This window comes from Equus asinus, chromosome 12, assembly GCF_041296235.1.
Source record: "Equus asinus isolate D_3611 breed Donkey chromosome 12, EquAss-T2T_v2, whole genome shotgun sequence".
Taxonomy (NCBI): domain Eukaryota; kingdom Metazoa; phylum Chordata; class Mammalia; order Perissodactyla; family Equidae; genus Equus; species Equus asinus.
Genome location: NC_091801.1, coordinates 14,675,744 through 14,693,499, shown reverse-complemented (window position 1 = coordinate 14,693,499; position 17,756 = coordinate 14,675,744). Strand labels below are relative to the sequence as shown.

Sequence of the window (17,756 nt, the reverse complement as noted above, 5' to 3'; positions counted from 1 at the left end):
GTCTGTCACCGCGAAGAATTTTCAGGATTGAAAATCCATGGCTGCTTTCTCACTTACTGAACACTTTGGGCCTTAGGAGAACTCAAGCAGCGAGAAAGGAAAATATCAAATATTTGATAATGCAAAAAAGCGTGACTATTCATGTATGCATGTCCTCAGATCCCAAACGGTGGGCGAAAGGACTCACGCAAGCCTAGAATAAAACCTACTCTGAAAGAGACATTAAAAAAACAATCCCAAACCTATAAAACTACACTATGTGCTTAACTACTGATTTCTTGTTGCCCCTGTCATTTTAAGAAATGAAACATAAAAATGCTTGTCTAAATTCAATGACAGCTCTGAATTTACAAATTCTTGCAAATGCTATGCTTAATGTGTTCAAAAATTCCTCCCCAGAAATATAAGCCTCTGAGACAACAGGAATTCATATACTGATTTTGAATGACAAAAATTTAAATAGTAATTCCAAGGTTTAAGAATCTTGTTTTTAATTTCAAGGTCCATTCAAGTCATCTAAAGTGTCAATAAGTGAAAAATATATTAATTTGGCAAATGTTTATTATTTCACCTCTTGAAGACGAGCCTGCATAACTTAATGTTTGGGAAGTTCGTTGATTGAAGCAGAAGGATTTCCTTCCTTAAAAAGTGGTATCAATTTATTTTTGTTATCTGTTGTCCTTTCAAAATGTGAATGCCTTCCTCATTTTCTCATATCGACCTAAAAGTTATCTGTGTGTTCTAACGGAGCCATACATATATATACACCGCTTTATTCAATATCACACAATAATAGTTAAGGTTTGTGCAGCGATTCAGAAAAGATGAAGTCATCTCCCTGAAAGAATACAGTCGTGTTATTATATTTATTAATATAGATCACAACAAAAGTATTTGTTAACAATTAATTTGTAATTATCTCTTAATGATTCTAATCGCTCGGATAACGTGGGGGTTAAGAAACATACTTCCATGACGGAAGCCTGTGGCTAATAAAGTAGTACGTACAACGTGTCAGAATCTTCGCGATGCCCTAATGTTTGTATTTTAAAACAAATCAAAACAATACTAAAAGCGCTCCTGTTATCTCGGGCTTTGCCCAGAGGACAGCTGTTGCCAGCCACTACAATTTTTCAAACAGTCAGCTTGTACTTACAGCGCTTACATCTGCTGCATCCACCAGTTTAATGCGCTCCTTCGAATTTTCTGCTTTAGCAAACCTCCATTCCTGACATAGTTTGGCTCCTGGATAAGGACGCGGGAGGGCTTTTAGGAGCTCTCGTTGGAGCCCGGCGCTTCTGGAAGCGGAGCGCCTCTGGAGGGGAGAGCCCGGCCGCGGGGACCGCCGCCTGGCCGCTGCTGCAGGCTCGGGCTGCCGAGCGACTGAGCGAGGACGCTTCCCCCAGCCGGCAAGCCGCCACAGTGCACGGCAACAGGAAGGCTTAAAGTCGGAAGTGGCACTGGAGAGTTTCTACCTCGCCCCAAACTCGGAGCCATCAGCTCCCACCGTTCTGTTTAGCAACCGCTTTGAGCCCTGCGCTCTGTCCCCACTCAACAGCAGCCGCAGATAGCATCTGAGAAGCCTAGACAAAGAAACAGCAGAATCTCTTCCCTCGATTTGTTTGCGCAGCCTTGTAGGGCTGCCCTGGAGCCTCCGGGCTTTTTTTGTTTTTGCAACGCAAACCACAGCTATTCTCTTGTCCTAACCTTATTGGTTTAAATGCAACAATTGAAAGGAGCACGGCTCTGTCTGACTCAACCTTGCTGCCTAAAAAAAAATTTATTATGTAAATGAACGCGCCCCATGCTATCTGAATAAACAGCTGCGTGAGAAGAACTCGCAGACACTGTCAACACACATCTCTTGCTGCAGCAGCTACCAATTACGAGCTTTGGGGAGCAGTTACACGTTATCTTTTATACTTTTGCAAAACTTTTTTTTCAGGCTCTGAAACTTGGAGAATCAATACTTTTCAAAACATTTTTTCCAAATGTACCAACCAACAGGTCTGGGGCAAATGAAAAAGAGAATAGCCATTTCCGTATCAAGTGAGGGAGAAATAAAGCAAACGTGTAAGCTATTATCAGCTTAACAATGAAAGCCTGAATCATGAATCTGTGATGATTTGTAGGATGGCAAGTTTTACATGAACAATTTTTTTTGGCTATGAACCAGATAATATTTCTGTGTCAATATTTTTAAATGATTTTGGGGAAAATATTTATTTTATCTAGAACTCTTTCTTTACAGTCTGTTCTTTAAAAAAATCCTAACTGAACTCAGGATCTGTGCACAATAATCTAACACTCAGAGAGTTGAGCTATTCACTTGATGACTCAGTTTAAGATATTTACTGTCATGTTTTAGGCAAATCAATTACTTCAGTTATTAGATCGATGACTTCACCATTATATTGATTTCAAATATTTAAAGAAGAGATCACTTGTGTGACTGTTGTATTTTAATTTGCTAACTCTAGACCACAGTAAAAATGTAAATGTTTATTTTGATACTACTCACTCATGCTAACCAATTTTGTACTCTAAAATAAAACCTTTATACCCACTGGATTTTTCTTAAAACTATTTTGTCATTACCGATAACCCTATTCTATGTATTTAGTCTTTTCATTAGTAATAACAAATATTCTCTTTTTTAAAAAGCTCTCGCTCTGGTATGAAAAAACATTTTTAAAATCACAGTAACTTTGTAATGATTATATAATACATTTCCAGATCATCAACTAATAAAACAGATAGACACGTTCTTACCTTTGCTAATTTGTAAATGAAAGCACCATTCTGATGCGAACAAAACAAAAAGCTTCTAATGACCAAAATTCAGTGTGGACTTTCCCCACTCTCTCCCCTGAAAGGATGCCAATCTAAATTCCTCAGAAAAGAACCCTTTGTCAAACCTGAGACGGCTTAAACTGCAAACTCACCTAGGATTTCATTTTGTATGGTACTGGCAAGGAATCATGGGCTAGTCATCTACCATATTTGGGAGGCCAGGTCAAAAATCAGTTGATTGCTCTTGGATCTGTCCATATATGCAGCAGAAATAGAATTATGTTATCACCTTCAGTGCTTTCTCAGATCAGAAGTATCAGTTATTCAGTAGAAGGTATACATGCAGAAAATAAAATACAGCACGTAATGGAGGTTGCTAGCGGCATGAGATAAAATGTAACGTTACATTAATTCAATCGATGATATCAAACACCTGCACAGTAGCTGCTTTGGCTCTCGTATTTATTTCTAAGCTCCATAAAATGTAAAATTTGAGGTGTTGGTTGGAGAATTCAACCCTGTTTGAAACTTTACATTAAGCTACTGTACCCATGCTTCCCATAGTTTCAAAATTATTTGAGACATAAAAGGGTAAAATATTTTTCTGATCCCTGAAAGATTATGTTGGCAAAGCCAGAAGGCTTGAACTACATGCAGTCATAACAGCAGGAGAATCGTCTAAACTATCAGACTTTTACATATAAATTGTTTGCCTACATTATAATCAAATTTATCATATTACATTAGTTTTTATATTGAAATTCAATTATTTTTATTTATATAACCAAACAAGATACCATTAAAGAAATGAGGCATGTAATTATGAAGAAAATTATGAAAAGCATGATGAATGTAATGTGACCACTAATTGATATGATATAGGTCATGCTTTGTAATTATGCAACAAAGAGCTTAGTCATTGGCTAAAAGAAATATGCGAATGCATATATACCACTTTTAAATGGTTTCCTTCTCCTAAGGCAACATTAGATGAACTAAAAACGATCACATGCTTAGCCATAAATTTTGTCTGGTTACTACTTCTGAATATCAAATATGCAATAATTACTGTACAACTTACATCCAAAATCAGTTATTCTCTGATAAATAGCCAAAATGTTAGCCATTACTAATAATATCCAGTTTGTAATGTACTGTTAACTTTCTATTTCTAAATTTTCACCAATTATAATTATATAACTTACCATATACTGTAAGGACAAAAGTGTTCCCTAAATAAAGTCATACACATTACAAGAGAAACTATGAAGAAATGTTGAAAATTTGCCATTAGTAAAGACAGGTAATATGAGAAAACATGACTTCCTGATGTTTCCTGCAGAAACTTTAACATATCAACATATGAACAGAAGTAAAAATTTTCTAATATGCTTTTCCCCCACTAAAACAAAAAATAAAATACAATTTTATCTGTTTTATCTGGAAAACACTTGAAATAGTCAACTATCACGAAATGTCTGAATGCCATTAAAGAGAGAATATCTTTCACATACTATATCTCCAAACGGGTTTTCTCTCACAGATCAAGCTTTTGCCTAGACATGTGCCTGGTTATATAGAAGTCTGTAGTTTTGATAGAAATTGTTGGGGCTTTTCAATTAAGAGAGAATTTTAAATAAACGCATGATTGCAAAAATAAACAAATGCCCCTAATTAAAAAAAAAAAAAAAAGACAAGGGCAGATGTAAGGTATTCATTAGTACAATAGAAAAGGTAACTTGGAACTTTTCTAAAACTACATGAGTAAACAGCTGATTAATCAAATTAAATATAACAAACAAACATTGAGAAAACAAAGGATAAAACACATGCCCTTCTCCCTTTTCCATTCCAATAAAAATAATAAAGTTCTTGAGTAGTTGTGAAGTTTCCAATAAAAGATGTCCTCACAAGTGACTTTTCTTCTATTTGTGTTTATCTTTAAATAATCGTGGAATGAAGCACGAATGCTATTCCCAGGTCCCATGTAAACCATCTCTTATCTCTGTTTCTACCATTCTTACAAGATTATTTCTCAAGAATAATGGTATGGTAAGCTGCAAAATATAGTTAGCACTTAAAGACCAATGCTTTTTCTTCAAAAGCAAAATCTCAGTTGTTATTTCCTCCACATTATTAAAATCAAAAATATCTGGAAATATTCAACATGTTGCGATTCAAACCGTTCAAAGTGGAACAGCAAAATAGAGTCCAAAATACTGTAGGTCTAGTGCTTCTGAATCCACACAGCTCTCTTTTTCTCGTGGTCCATGCCATGGCACTACATCTGGCTTCTTTATGAAACCGTTGGAACAGTGTCTGAATGGCTGACATTACGATCCTTGCTGGCATTTGGTGTGGTCACTTCCATGACCTACTCTCTCCCCACTGGCACGAGACCTACAATGAGGGCCCTGCTCCCAGTAGCCTTCAGCTGAAATGCAACCAAGGAAAACATCCTCTATTTATTTTAAGAATGATCTTAAATCCGCCAAACTGAATGTCTACCAGTATTTTGCTAAATGTTTTCCATTCCAACTCCAACCTGAATAGCTTTTAACAGTAAATTTAAGGAGGCAATTACTAACTATTCACTGTGCCATGGAAAATTATTTTAATACATATTATAGTCTTTATACCAACACAATATGGAAACATAACCTATTTCCTGGTCTCCTAATAAGCACATTGGTTATTACACATGAATAATAACCATTTATTTATGTAGGGTGGGAAACTTGTTATCATATGTAGTAATGACTGTCTATAGGATGTTTTTTAAAAAAATTATTATTCTTAATAGAAACTCTGAGCAGCACTTCTTGGAACTAATAATGATACCAAGGGAAGGAGCAGATTTTTAAGAAAAGGGAATGCGATGATGGAGGCACTTTAAGAAAATATGACATATCAGGTTTTCTATTTCAAAATCAACGGATTTTCCAAAATGGCAAACTGAATTACTTTTTCTACCTTCTGCCAAAAATATGAAAATAACTGGTCTTGGAAGCATGTGCTTAATCTCAGCAATAAGCTATTTTGCTTTCTCACACTGTAAAATGGTTTTCTGTTAACCTGAAGCAACCTAGAAAACCCAGGTTGTCTCTTCAACCTTTGTTTCCTCTAAGCCGTGGGCAAAACCAACCTTGTCAGCCCCTCCCAGGACATGTAAGAGGATCTGGAAATTTGCTTTGTGTTTTCCAGGTTTCATGACAGCTGAGTTCACAGTGTTTCAACTCTTCAGAAACAATGAATAGCTCATGGAAGAAGGAAGAGGTTTAGCATTTATTGAGTGCTTACTACATGCCAGGCGCTCTGCTAGGCATTTTATATACATTCTTCATTTAGTTTAACAAATAATGTAACAGCTAATCTGTATGAATCCAGTTTTTTACAAATATGTTTATACCCCCACTATTTGTTCTGGAATCTGCCTCATTTCTCTAGCACCATCAAAGTTACCACTAAACAAGAGTTAAAGCAGTGGTACATTCATGCGTCCTGATTGTAGGATCATTTTGGAGCAACGTGACACTCAATAAAGTTAATAAATCCAGAAAGGTGTGTGGTATATTGAGATGATATATATTGAAATGATATATTCAATATAGAATGGACACAATCACTATACAACATTAGATTACTCACAAACACATTTGCAAGTCAGTTTGCAGGTTCAAAAATAAAAGTACGTTAAATGGTCAATAGGGAAAAAATACGATGAATCCTTAAACTTGGAATTACCAAATCAGGAGATATATTTTTTCTCATTATTTATGAAAAAGGTGAATTATCTTCCTGAAGTAAGCCTTATAAATATTCCCAAATTTCTTTCTAATAATGAGGAGAAGCTAAGCATTTGAGTTTACAATAAGCAATTATACGGATAACCTGCTTTACAGTTCCATCAATTTCTTCCCTTTTGTATTCCTTAACTTCAATTATCCAGTGTGATAGGCTTTGATCTTAACACCCATTACATCATAAATACTTGATTTGTTCACCCAGAAAATAATTCCATTCAAAATGCACTCCCAGTCTCCTTATGCATTCGGAGGTATTGTTTATGTATTCAGAATCAAGAAGCTCTATTACTTTACAAAGGAATTACTAGGAAAGGGAAAAATAAAAAACCAAAACTTAATAGCCTATAGAATTTTTTTCTTCCTTCAAGCGGCATTAGCTTTTTCCCCCTCCAGTCTTCCAAATCGGAAAAAAAGAGTAACCTCTAAAGCTGTTTTAGACACAAGGTCAGAATTCAAAGGATCAGTAACTTAGTCCACGGTGCGCTGCAATCACATTGCTATTGGAAACGCAACCAGAAGCACCACTATTCTAGATGTTTTTATTAAGCAATGTCACGAGGTATACAACCTGGAGGTTTCTCTCTACTGTAGAGATTCATACTTGCAAGTGATCAAGTTGCTTTGGGTCCTTGAATTTTACTTTAGAACGCTGTAGAGTAAGGAAAAAACTAGATTCTGCATTACCTACTAAGGAAAACAATAGCTTCAGTTTTTTCAAATACTGAAAGAGAGGACCTTTATATGGTCAAAATGTAAAAAAGATTTAAGTTTTTTTGCAGTCTTTAGAGGCTCATAATTAAGAAGAATTCTTATTTCAGATGGTTTCGTATTTGAAGTATTATACTGATTTTTTAAATTTGTGGTTCACGTTGTTTCAAAAAATAGAAGTCTGGAAGCATCCTCTGCTTCTTTTAGGGATTCAGCTTTAACATCATCAATGATCTGGTTTACCTGAATTGCAAAGTAAAACAAAGTCAAGGATCCGGGGGTTACTGAATTAGTCCGTTTTAAGTGTATATGATTCTTAAAATCAACACCCTGAGTGACTGGGAGTTACAGGCTGGTGGCTTGTTTTTTTAATCAATACAAGGAAAAACAAATAGTTTACCAAGAGGTCAGAGAGCCCGTGGAGGAGACCTCTACCACACGGTTATCACTGACAACCACCGCTGACAGCTCCGCAAAGCCCCCATTAGGTCTGCCTCCTGGCAGAGCTGTTCACTTTCCTTCCTGTCCTTGCCTCAGAGGATGATCTTCCTCACCATCAGGGTGTGGATGCTGAGGGTAAGGAGGAGGTGAAGGAGGGAGAGGACAAAAACAGAGAGAAAAAGGAAGAAGTGATTGAAGACCATAACCAGAAAACCAGCTCCAGGATCCCAGTCCTCTTTTAAAGAAGGAGTGTCTTTAACTCAGAAATTCTACAGGAAAAGATAACATTTTTTAGACACGGGGATTTTATATGTTTTACATTTCACAGTATCATTACTAGTATCTCCATATCTTTCAGGAGGAATTCTATTTGATAGATTTAAAAATGAAAAACGATAATGATCTAACTCACTACCAAGAAATTAATTCATGATTAATTACTGAAGACTATTTAAAAGGAGGACCCACATCTCTATGCTATTTATAATTTTCCAAAATCATGCCTATTACCAACCAATAAATGACCTACAATTAAAAAAAGATATTTTAAATGAGATATTTCACATTAAGACCCTCATGAATCAGCCTCTGATAACCCTGATTTCCTTTTCCCATATTTTTGGATTTTTTTTTTCTTCCTTTCCTCTGAGGAAGATTAGCCCTGAGCTAACATCTGCTGCCAATCCTCCTCTTTTTGCTGAGGAAGACTGACTCTGAGCTAACATCTGTGCCCATCTGCCTCTACTTTATATGAAGGACGCCTACCACAGCATGGCTTGCCAAGCGGTGCCATGTCCGCACCCGGGATCCAAACCAGCAAACCCCGGGCCACCAAAGTGGAACGTGCGCACTTAACTGCTGCGCCACCAGGCCAGATCCCCCATATTTTTGGATTTTATGTGTATCCCTGTTCAAGGTTTCAATGCTGTTCTATTCCTTAAATGTATAGAATTCTTAAAATCTCTCATTAGACTAACACAAATGCACTAGAGATTCGAGTTCTAATTCTCGCGTCAGCATGGGTTTTCTTTGCACCCTTTGTTATCACAATATTCTCTCAATTTATAATCTGTACACTGGCTAACTGCAAAATGGATGCAAGAAGGTTAGACACCTTATCAAAATGGCATGGGGATAAAAATGTTCACTGCTATGGTAAAGCTCTCATGGATAGAAAAATAGCAGCAGAAAACTGAGTTTCAAATCAATTTCATTAAACGAGTGTAGAATGAGTACCCAGACAGGGTATGTAAGTTTCTAGGTTTTAGCACAGCTTGGTACACAGAGTAGGTGATAAATAAATGTAATTTAAGTTGGCCAGTACTTGGCTACTTGATGGAACATGGTCCTGGTTTGTGAAAGAAAAATGATTTCCTGCTGTTCTTTACTTTATTTTATTTATGACACATTGTCATAATTACCGACCCCCCCCCCCCATCCTGCATTGGGAACTCTAAAGTTGGATTGGCTAGGACATTATTATCATAGGGGAGTTAATTTCATTCTCATGTTCACAAACACATTTTCAATATTTTATGGAACAAAATTGAGTCATTGACACTGTGCTAGGAATTTGCCATCCTGACGACAGGGAATAACCAAACTCCAAGAAAATTAATAGTTTAGAATAGACCTGAAATTGCTGGATTCACATATCTCTGAGAGGGACAGGAAAATGGGAAAAAAGTTAAAGTTGGTAAAAATAAAAAAAAGGCTATCATACGGTGTATTTTAGTTATAGCCGTCATAGTCTTCCCTAAGTACTCTGTTACTCCAACATCACTTCATACGTCCCTTTTAAAGTCATAACCAAAACAAATCCAGAAAAGTTAATAAAAAATTTTAAAGTGATACACAATAGAATAAAAGTATCTTTGAAGAAACCCTACATCTCCTGCCTCTCAGAAATACCTTATTGTAGATGTCTCCACAATGCTGTTATTTTCAAATTTTGCAATTTTTAGGCTATTCAGAGATCTAACCAAGCTAGCTAGTTGGTCTGTCAGCCAGTAATCAGTCAGTCACTCAGCCAATATTTTATCACGCATCTAGTATGTGCCAGGTACTGTGGGCACTAGATTATGAAGCTGTAAACAAGACAGGCAGAATTCCCACTTATCACGTGTGCATAAAAGAGTGTAAATAAATTAAAAGATGGTTGACTGGACATATGCATTAATTTTTGCTTTCTCTACAAAACTCACAAGACCAACATTAAATGGATTTTCTTTTTAAAGCATAAATCCCCAAGGACAAAGAGGGCAGGTAATAAGAAAATGGTAACAAATTCTGGAAATGAAAAAATAGGCAGACTATTAGTAACTGACTTAGCAGACCTGAGAAAGTGGAATCCTAAGCTGGCAATGAGGAAAGCTGAAAGCAATCCAACTGACACCACCAAAGCCCCCCACGTCTCAGGAACTGGTAGGACCAGGTACTTCGGGAAGCGGAAGTAGAAGGGAGGGTTTAAAAAAAGGAGGATTGGGTACAAACAGTGCAAGAAACAGATTCCCTTCACCCCTCCACATAGTCAGTAAAACAAGCAGAGTGGGGACTGAAGGAGAAGCCGTGGAATGTGGTGAGGAAGGACGATATACTAGAAACAGGCAGATTTTGTTTGCTGAATACTGAATGCTGGGACACACACTGCCTTCTGGGAAAAGAACCCCCGCTTCCCTCCACCATAGCCATTTCCCTATCAGGATTCCTAGAACACTGGCAGCTAGATCTAGGTTATCCAGGCGGGAGCCTGAAAGAGCCTTCACTAAGCCTTGTGGCCAAGCCAAGAGGAAAGACTTAAGATACTTATACCTGGGGGTCTCCCAAGGGAAGGACCCAGCCTGATCACCCTACAGTCCTTACACATCAACCAACTTAAAGGTTTTCCACTCTTAAATATGAGACAATCAAGGATTATCAGAGTCGGAGGGGGACAGCCTCTACCAAGAGAGGTAGGAACCAAATGGACAGAGAAAAGCAAATTGCAGGAAACAGACATCAGGCAAAAGCAAGAAAAACAAAAACAAAACCAAAAACTCTCATTAATAGCCCAGAGAACTAAGATACTGCAAACACAAAACAAGATGGGAAAGTAACAATAACGATTTCCTTTCTTTTTCTTTCTTTCTTTTTTGTTTTTTTTTTTTTTTTGGTGAGGGAAATTCTTCCTAAACTAACATCTATTGCCAAATCTTCCTCTTTTTGCTTGAGGAAGATTGTCCCTGAGCTAACATCTGTGCCAATCTTCCTCTATTTTGTATGTGGGACAATGCCACAGTGTGGCTTGATGAGCAGTATGTAGGTCTGTGCCTGGGATCCAAACCCATGAACCCTGGCCGCCAAAGTGGAGTTTGAGAACTTAACCACTATGCCACTGGGCAGGCCCCAATAATGACTTTTTCTTAAAAAAACAGGGACATCCAACAATAAAAAAGAGCCTTTAGAAATAAAAAGTGGATGACAGAAATGTGTAGTTCAATAAGGTTTGGAAAATAAAACTGAGGAAGTTTCCCAGAGAAGAGGGCAAAAGAGATGGAAAATAGGAGAGAAGAACAGAAAATATGATGAGAATATGAGGAACTATTAGAAAATATGGTGGTCCAACGTCCAAATAACTGGAGTTTCAGAAAGAGCAGAGAAAATGAAGGGTAAATTTTAAATAAATAATTCTAAAATATTTCCTAGGACATGAGTTTTCATATTGAAAGAGCTCAATGAATATCTAACAAAATGGATTAAATAAAGACTCACACCAACGGACAAATTTCAAAACACTTGGAAAAAAGGGTAGCTCCCTCAAGCTTCTAGAGAAAAAAATAGATCAGACACAAAGCATGGGTCATGACTTCAGACTTCTTAATTGGAACATGTATGTTTAGAAAGTAATAGAGCAATGGCTTCAAATTCCTTAAGGAAAAATAACTCTCAACCTAGAATTTTGGACCCTACAAAACTTTATGACAAGTAGGAAAATTAAAGACATCTAAATTAAGTTTACGATATTTACAGACATTTCAAGTCTCAAAAAAACTTATTTCCCACATATCCTTTCTCAGAAAGCTAAGAAAGGATATGTTCCACCAAAAGTAGGGAGCAAACCTCCTTTCTGAAATAAGTAATCTGAATAGAGAGAGAAGAGCTAATCCTTGATGCTGACAGTAAGGAGAATTTCTAGCATGATGGCTCTGCACCAGGCATGGCAGCCCAGAGTGGAGGAGATCAGAAGGCACAAGGAAAGTTTTCAAGACGAAAAAAATTGATAGAATAATTGATACTTCTGAAATATGGAAAAGAGAGTTAGACAATTAGGGGAGAGTATGAAATTGAATTGTTACAAGGAATTATAGAATACTACACGTTGCTGCTGTCAACAGCATCCATGGAGATAGAGTAATGCAAGTACCAAAAATGGATCTAATAACGATCAGGAAACACCCGTACTGGAAGGACAGCAGCACTGACAGGGTTTGCATATGCATGTGTTGGGGTGGGAGTCAGATGAAGAGCGACAAACCTTCACCTTCTCTAGTGGCAGAACAACAGGTAACCCCCAAAAAGAAAAAGATCAGCAAGGAACAGGGTAACAAGATTTAGCTAAGTTAGAAGTGGTTTTCTCTGGAAAGGGCAAAGGAAGATGAAAAGGGAGGTAGGAGACTCCTCTCGACTACAATTTTTATAGAATTATTTGAATTTTCAAATTATGCACACATAATTTTGATTAAAGTCAAAATAGAAAAATAGACATTTTCCTGCTCCTGTGCATGTGTGTGTGTGTATTAGCTATTGACAAGTAGTAAAAAAAAATTTCAGCTAAAATTTGATAGAGTGGAACCCGGAGGAAGAGGTGGGTGTTATTTTAGCTAGTCAAGGAAAGCGTCTTTGAGGAGGTGTCACTTGAGTTGAGATATAAATGATGAGAAGGTGATAGATAGTAATAAATTGGGGGAAAGGGAGATGTGGTCTACACGAAAGAGCAAGTTCAAAGGGAACAAGCTTGGCAAGTAGGAGGGAAGAAAATGACTTGTGGAGGACAGTGAACAAGGAGGAAGGAACAGACCCAGGTGGAGGGTGGGGCAGTGCAGGCTAGGCAAACAGTTGGGATATTATTCCAGGTGCAGCAGGAATTTACTAAAGGCGTTTTTTGTTTGCTTGTTTTTATTTTGTTTTTGAGCAGAAAAGTGACATGATCTGATTTACATGTAAGAAAGACCGCTTGGCCACTGTGTAGAGGGTAGATTGTAGGAGAGCAACAACAGAGGTGGGGAGGCAAATGGGGGCTGTGTAGTGGTCCAGGTAAGAAGGGGGGGTAACCCAGACCGAGGTTTCATCTGGGGAGACGATGACATGTAGTCAGATTTAGGGTATATTTTGGAATTAGAGCCAAGAGGATTGTAGATTGGATGTGGGTTTGAGGCAAAGAAGGAAATTAACGATGACTCCAGTCTCTCCACATAAACAATAAACACCACTGATTTGACTTTCATCTCCATTCATTTCTTCTTTCTGCTTTCTTGCTCATACAATAACATGACATAAACACAAAGAGCCTGAATAATCAGAATCTAAATAATTGAAAGTCTTTTCATGACTATGTAGTAAACTATTTTACACATCCCCTCCCCCGCCCTCACTCACCCCTCACCAGCCTCCTTTCTGTCCTTCCGCAGACTATGCTTCTGTCTCTGTATGTTTGTTCACGTTTCCCCATACCCACCAGCCTGCTATCAATGTCTTTACTCCTCTTTTCTACTTAGTCCACCTCTTGTCCATTGCTGGCTTCTGTCGCATCAGGGTAGGCTGCTACTTTTGTGGCCCCCACTGAACCATGTCTCCCAAAAAGATTAATTCTGGGCTTGGCAAGTGGGACATTGGCAAGGATGACGTGAGCAGAGACCTGACTTGTGCTTGCACCGTGGGGCATATCCTCTGGGAATGCTTACTCTTTGGATCTAGCCACCATTAAAGAAGCCCAAGCTAGCCATGTGGTGGAAGAGAGGTCCCAGTCTACCAACTATCCCACCAAGGTACTGGAGTGAAGCCATCTTGGACATTCCAGCCCCAACCACCTTTGACAGCAATTGGGAGAGATTCCAGGTAGTACCAGTAGAAAGGCCACCCGTCTGAGCCCAGGCAATCCACAGCATCATGAGCAAATAAAATGATGGGTTGGTTTGCAATATAGCAATAAATAATAAAAACCCCCATCATGACATTGAAGCTGCTCTTGCAAAGGTTACCCAATTATATGTGCATTGTCAGAGCCAATGGACACATTTCTGTCTTTATCTTAATTGTCTCAATTGTAACATCTTTTTTTTTATCCTGGTAAAATAGACATAACATAAATTTACCATTTTAACCATGTTTAAATGTATAATTCAATTGCATTAAGTAAATTCACAATGTTGTGGAACTATCGCCACCATTCATCTCCAGAATTTTCTCATCTTTCCAACCTGAAACTCTGCAGACATTAAACACTAACTTTCCATTTCTCCCCCCCACAACCACCATTCTACTTTCTGTCTCTACGAATTTGACTTTTCCAGGTATCTCCTATAAGTGGAATCATACTATATTTGTCCATTTGTGTCATAATTGTTGCATCTTGATCTTAATTGTAGGATCTGACATTGCTGCACATTCCCGTCTTGAAATGTTCTCCTCCCTGAGGTCTTGTCATACAATGCACGTTGGGCACTTTCTCCTCCATTTTTCTGATTCTGCCATTTTGGTCTCTCCTGAGGGCTTCTTGTTCTCCACGGACTCCACTTCCTCTTAAATGCCATGCTCTCTCAGGCACCCTCTCCTGCATGACCTCATTTCCTTCCAGGCTTCAATTACTGCAACATATGCAGTGAAAACAAAAGCACCATCGCTAATATGACAGAGCTAAGTTCTAAAAATTTGAAATAGGCCCTGCCGTATTCTCCTTTCTCAGCAATAATGGGTCCCCCCACCCCCTAAAGTCTCTCTCCTATTAACGTTAGGCTTTGAGGCTAGGGGAGGGAAGATACGATGTAAGGGAAGCCCTTTTAAAACAAGAAAAGAAAGAGAAAAGTCTTCCAGTTCTGGGCACTAGTTGTTAAGATTGGAAACTTATGTAATTGGGTAAGACTCAGTGGGCTTAAAAAGAGGCGGGTGTAAGGCCAAGCCTAACTCGTGTGCTCAGGTTTGAATCCCTTTAGAATGTGGAACTAGGTTCCGTGCTTCAATCCAAAGCAAATGGTCAACAAGCAAGACCCAGTAAGCTGGCTTGGTACTCTCTTCAGATCTGGTACAATTATCACAACCCAGGAATATAAAAAAACACATTTTTAAAAAATAAAGAGGTGTATATGGGTTATATTTCACCATAAAAATATAAAATGTAAAGAAATGAATGAAGAAATCAGAAACTCTTACTATTAATAATTTAAGGTTCGAGGACAGGTGAGGTAATGTATTTTATAATTATTGGGTCGCTCTGTGTATTCTTTGCCAACTTTTTAGGATTTGGCAACCTTAATCGCATTCTGAAATCATAGACTTGTGATCATAATTTGCAATGGCTAAAGGGATTAATCAAGTGGAGTTAACATTTAAAGAATATTTCAACCAGTTAAACTTATGAACTAATTAAGTGAAAGTATTCCCATTTTGTGAAAAAACAGATTTATAAGTAAAATAAGTTGTGTAAATTGACTTATAAGCTTTGAGATAAACAACTATTTATTAAAACACAAGTGAACACATGAATTCCTGTCTACACTCAAAAGTCTTTTTCAGGGGTGAAAAGTCACCCTAGGATGGCAGAGAAAGAAGGCAACCAAGAATTCCTGGGTCTCCAGCAGGCACACAAAAGTGCTGAGAAACTTGATGAACTAAGTAGAGGCCTTTTGTGAAAATGACCAGGCCACAAATGGGTCACTTGAGCCTGAAGGCCAAGGTGAGGACCAACGACTTGAAGAGTAGAGACCAGCATGATGCTGGACAGAACCAGCCAGGACCAGCCACACCTGCCCACTACTAGGCAGGGTTCCCAGCCATGAAGCAGGACAAGGACATCTCTACTCAGGCCAAAGACAATACCCAGCACAGCACATGGACCGGAGGTGCCATAGCTATGCCTACCCCAGGGCCAGGATGGTATACGAATGAGCCCCCCGAACTTGATCACCCCAAGGAGAAGGGTGAGCAAAGGAGTGCCAGAGGGTGCAGAACTATCAGGCTTACATCCTGAAAGGACCACATCTCCACCTAAGAGATTCTGTTACTTTGAAATAGACAGTTTTAAGGAATTTCGTTGTCATTGTTAGTTTTTGTTTTGCTACTGTGTGCTTGGAAGCAGGATGCAATTGGTTGTGGAAAATGAAATTAACTTTGATTTCACATGTGCATAACATTGCCCTAACAGATGACATCTTCTAAGCTCCAAACCCAATCAACCCACAACAGTGTGGCCACGCTGCCAGACTGTCTTTATAAAATATAAATCTCATCATATCTCTCATTTAAAAATCCTGCATAGATTTTAGGGTGAAGTTCAAACGCATCAGCCTATTGCAGTGGCCGTGGTGATCCAGGACAAGCCTCCTTCTCCAGCCTGGAATCCTATCCTGCTGCCATCCCTGCTTCCTTCTAGCTATCCCGAGACAGGAGTAGTCCCCAAAGCGACCTCTGGGTTCATGCCTTTGTGCTGTTCCCTGCACCTTGAGTTTTCAGCCTCTTACTGTCTCTCAGAGTTCCGCTCAGTGTTACTGGCTACACTTCTCTCATAATCCTACCCTTCATTGGTGTAAGCAGCTAGCTTCCCCATAAACACTTCGAATGCAATCTGTGCCAAAGTAAACTCATATTCTTAGCCCTAAAGCTGCTTCTCTATTTCTCTAGTTCACCTGGGGGCACAACCAGTAACCCAAGCTGGACATGTAAAGGTTTTCTTTGACTCTTCCTTCTCCATCCAAATCCAAAGACAAGTCCAGCCGATGCCACCTTTATAGTCCTCTCGCGTCTTGCCCTACTTCCGTTGCCCAGCTCAGCAGCCTCCCAGCTGGTCCCACCACCTCCATGTTCTCTTCAGTCCACACTGCAGGCAGCATGGACTTCATACACTGCGGTTCTGATGGTCTCACTGCAGGTTCAAAATCCTTTAACAGCTAACAACGCTCCATTGTCAAAGATGAAAGACTGAATCCGTAAAGCTGCTTGCAAGGCTCTCCATAGTCTAGATGTGGCTGCCTTTCCAGTTTGGCCCTAGGATCACCTGCCCACCCTTAGGCTCTAGCCCTAAACTGCCTGTAGGTACCCAGACACACAAGCTTTTCCTCAAGACGCCTCTACTCATATTGTCCCCACTGTTGGAAACCTTCAGTTAGATACCAAATTTAAAAAGGCAAGGTAGTGTATGAATCAGTTGCATTTCTATACTCTAATAACGAACTAACAGAAAGAGAACTCTAGAATACAATCCAATTCAGAGTGGCAACAAAAAGAATAAAATATCTAGGAATAAATTTAACCAAGGAAGTGAAAGACCTATACACTGAAAACTACAACACTCACCTGAAAGAAACTGATGATGACATAAAGAGATGGAAAGACATTCCATGCACATGGATTGGAAGAATAAACATAGTTAAAATGTCCATACTATCTAAAGCAAACTACAGATTCAATGCAATCCCAATCAGAATCCCAATGACATTCTTCACAGAAATTGAACAAAGAATCCTAAAATTCATATGGGGCAACAAAAGACCCGGAATTGCTAAAGCAATCCTGAAGAAAAAGAACAAAGCTGGAGGCATCACAATCCCTGCCTTCAAAATATACTACAAAGTCATAGTAATCAAAAGAGCATGGTACAAAAACAGGCACACAGATCAATGGAACAGAATTGAAAGCCCAGAAATAAAACCACACATCTACGGACAGCTAATCTTCAACAAAGGAGCTGAGAATACACAATGGAGAAAGGAAAGTCTCTTCAACAAATGGTGTTGGGAAAACTGGACAGCCACATGTAAA

General features: G+C 38.6%; 1 protein-coding gene across 11 annotated transcripts in view; it reads right to left on the bottom strand.

Annotated features, from left to right (window-relative positions):
• Positions 1–17,756, bottom strand: part of EYA1 (EYA transcriptional coactivator and phosphatase 1) — a 328,098-nt gene that overhangs the window by 166,407 nt on the left and 143,935 nt on the right. Inside the window, exon 1 of one of the 11 annotated variants that reach the window (XM_070481089.1) lies at positions 2,773–2,866. The exons of 6 other annotated variants lie outside the window; for them this stretch is intronic. The gene's annotated coding sequence lies outside the window, so the exon portion shown is untranslated. Of the gene's footprint in view, positions 1–1,156; positions 1,662–2,772; positions 2,867–17,756 lie in introns of those variants that run through there. 4 more of the 11 variants (XM_044768056.2, XM_070481092.1, XM_044768052.2 and 1 more) reach the window with 4 other exon arrangements.